Raw genomic sequence first — 3870 nt, 5'->3', positions numbered from 1 at the left:
ATCTTCTGCACCTGAAGAATATCAACGAAGGCAAGACCAAACTGATGAAGGTTTGCCAGGTGTACACAGCATAGTAGATGATATTCTTATTCAAATCGAAGGCGATACAGAAGAATTGATTGATTGATTGTTGGTTGCTTAACGTCCAGTGGCAAATATTTCATGCATATTCAGGACGAGAACAAGTTAACAATAAATACAATAGGTAGGTTGTTATAATAGGGGATGACGGTCGGGAAAATTCGGAGCGATACAGAAGAAGACCACGATAGAAAATTTCGAGCTTTAAAGGAACGTTTTTGGATAGATTTAGAGGTTAGATTGCAATTCTAACTACTGGGAAATCGATTATATTGAAGATACTCTTGTGCTAATAGTAATCAGAAAAACTTAAGAGTTCGGTTTGCAAGGCATGGTATACTAGTACCCGATCATGGCGATGTGTGTTTTACAGACAACGGTCCACAATTTGACTGTGGAGATTTTAGAAAATTTAGCAGACTTAGAGAATTTAACCATGACACTTCATCTGCAAAATTTGACAAAAAAAATCCATATTTAGCATTTTATTTGTGTCTTATAATTTTTCAGCCTCGGTTATTTTTTTCTATTTCAACTGGGTTAACGCCTGCGCTGAGGAAGGTACAATGTAGCCCACTGTTTGGAGAGCTGACTATGCTGGTCGTCACAAACCAGTGACCAGAATGTCCTCCACAGAAATTACAGGGAATACAGACATACTTCAAGAAGAGGACTGTTTCCCCACTGTAAACATAATTCCACCATGCCAGAACAACCAAAAGAAATCACTATAATACTTCCCTAGACAGTGACACTCGAAAAAAGGGATTATGTCGCCGTGGGCTGTGTGGCAATGTGCATGCTTAATTTGCATTGTATATTATTGAATATCAAAATTAAAAAAAAAATATTTATAAATACAATGGACAATACTGAATGATTTATTTTTTAGTGGATTTAGATCCATTTTTCAAAAATCCCCGCGAATATTAAAAAGTGTTCTTGAAATAAGTCACAATGAGTTGTCATACATGCCATTTGTTAATTATGTATGTGACTTGAGGGATCAGATAATATTGCAACAGGCCACCTACGGGCCCGGCAGACCTTGATAAACCTTGTCCAGACAAACCAAAAATAAAAACTAAGAAGTTAGGAATTTATCAGAAAAAAAAGTACGAAAAACTCGGACTATCAGAGCCTTAAAAATAACTCGGAAAAAAGAAGTGTGTCAGTCATTTTTAAAGGTTTCCTGTTTAGAAAATATTACTTGACAACAATTGATTATCGTAACTTTGGAAAAGCCTAAAGAAATGACAGTAAAAAGTAGGCCAAAAGGTTAAGGGGGGGGGGGGGGGAGGAAGGGGGGGGGGGGGGCAAAAACGGGCGTTATCGTACCTTGCCCCAACTTAACCAAAAAAATAAGGACAGAAAATGGAAAGCAGACTAAAAGTAAACATGAAATTCACGTGCCTGCATATATATATATAGGTATTTCATTTCTTACATTTGTTTTATATAATGTCACTTGGAATTAACTATTAGCCTTTACCAATTAAATAGATAGTTATGAATATATGCAGACAGTGTAATCATTTCACATACTTGTTTTTTATTCAATATATTACTCATCATTGGAAATCTAACAGTTTTTACTTTAAAAAACTTTTTACGGCAATCTGTACGTGACAGATTCAAACATAACAAGACAACAAATGGGTTAAAGTGGACCACAAAACTGCAGCCGGTACAGTACTAAAGTGAGTATAACATGTATCTTCTACCAACAATCGAATACCTAGTTCGATATGGATTTGACGTCTGCACCCCTTTTAAGAACTTGCTTGGGCAGTGGGACAAAAGCGCACACTCCTTATAGAAAACATAGAAACTGATGGCTTAGACTTGACGCGGTACATTTATTCAAAATAAAACAAAAACATTCAATGATGTTGATACCTTTTGTTTATGGTCGTACTATTTCGTCTAAGGAATCGCGGTACCTACATGTTTGCCAAACTAAACAAAAATATAGAAATGTCATATAGCAATGTCCGGAGGGATGTTATGTTGGCTTTGTTTATAAATTTTTTCATCTAAAAACTTAACCTGCTGTTTCATGTCTGTAATATCTTAGATAGGTGTTTATTATTTGTTCTGTAGAATACATGTACAGCATCATAATCATGTTTCAAGTCATCTAAAAGACAGACGATGTTTTCAGTGACATGTTCTCTTTGATATGACAGAATTGTCTTTTCTTCAGATCCTATTTAAAAACATATGTAATGAGTGACAACAGTGTGGGCAGTTGCTTGTTCGTACTGGCATTGCACTGACTGACCAAACTCGAAATACCTGCCGAGGACGTTTCTCAATTAATCAAGGTAAATGCAATGAAGTTGATCAGACAGTTTTGTAAGATCAGCAGAAAGATGAAGTTATAGGCACAACCACCTTATTACAAATCAATGATCTTATCAGGAGGCCGACACCAACTGAAATACTGGTAGCTGAAGGAATAGAAGAAACCAGATGCTCCGCAGGGCGCAGCTTTATACGACCGCAGAGGTTGAACTCTGAACGGTTGGGGCAAGTATGGACACAACATTCAAGCTGGATTCAGCTCTAAATTTGGATTGTGATTAAATAGTTGACACAGCATAGGTTTCTGACACAGAATGAATGTGGTCTAATGAACTTAAAATTTTTGTTTTGCCTTTGAGCAATTCACTTTGCTGTTGAATATTAATCCTCTCAAAAAATGTTTGAAGAAATTTTCTTTTTATTTATGAAATTTCAAATGAGAAAAATTGAACCCCCCCCCCCCCTCCAATTTTTTTTCACATCCCCCTTTCCTTTAATCCAAAACCGATCTCAATTTAAATTTCTAATGGAGTTTGCAACAATAATTACTCATTTAAATACATCATAAAATATTAAAATGTAAAAAAAGTGCTTCTTATCACTGAATGGTCAAGATTGTTTTAAATTTATCATTTGGTAGTAAAAGTGAATATACATTGTTTCTTGTATAAAACAATGATTTAAGTTGATTCAACTACTATTCTGGTCAAAGAAAGATAACTCAAATTGAAATTTCTTGCTATTGCACAATATTGTGCAATTAGATATTTCTTGCTATTGCGCAATACTGTGCAATTGAAAATACTTGCTATTGAACAATACTGTGCAATTGAAGATTTCTTGCTATTGCGCAATACTGTGCAATTAAAAATTTCTTGCTAATGCACAATACTGTGCAATTGAAGATTTATTGTTATTGCTGAGTACTGTGCAATTGAAAATTTCTTGCTATTGCACAATACTTAATATAATAAATTTTGGATCCTGATTTGGACCAACTTGAAAACTGTGCCAATAATAAAAAAATATAATAAATTTTGGATCCGGATTTGGACCAACTTGAAAACTGTGCCAATAATAAAAAATCTAAGTACATGTTTGGATTCAGCATATCAAAGAACCCCAAGAATTCAATTTTTGTTAAAATCAAACTAAGTTTAATTTTGGACCCTTTGAACTTTAATATAGACCAATTTGAAAATGGGACAAAAATTAAGAATCTACATACAAAGTTAGATTTGGCATATCAAAGAACCCCATTTATTCAATTTTTGATGAAATCAAACACAGTTTAATTTTGGACCCTGATTTGGACCAACTTGAAAACTGGGCCAATAATCAAAAATCTAAGTACATTTTTAGATTCAGCATATCAAAGAACAACAGGGATCCAGTTTTAGTCAAATTCCAACTAAGTTTAATTTTGGACCCTTTGGACCTTAATATAGACCAATTTGAAAATGGGACCAAAAAATTAAGAAT

This window comes from Mytilus edulis, chromosome 11 (genome assembly GCF_963676685.1).
Source record: "Mytilus edulis chromosome 11, xbMytEdul2.2, whole genome shotgun sequence".
Taxonomy (NCBI): domain Eukaryota; kingdom Metazoa; phylum Mollusca; class Bivalvia; order Mytilida; family Mytilidae; genus Mytilus; species Mytilus edulis.
This window is presented reverse-complemented; position numbering follows the sequence as displayed.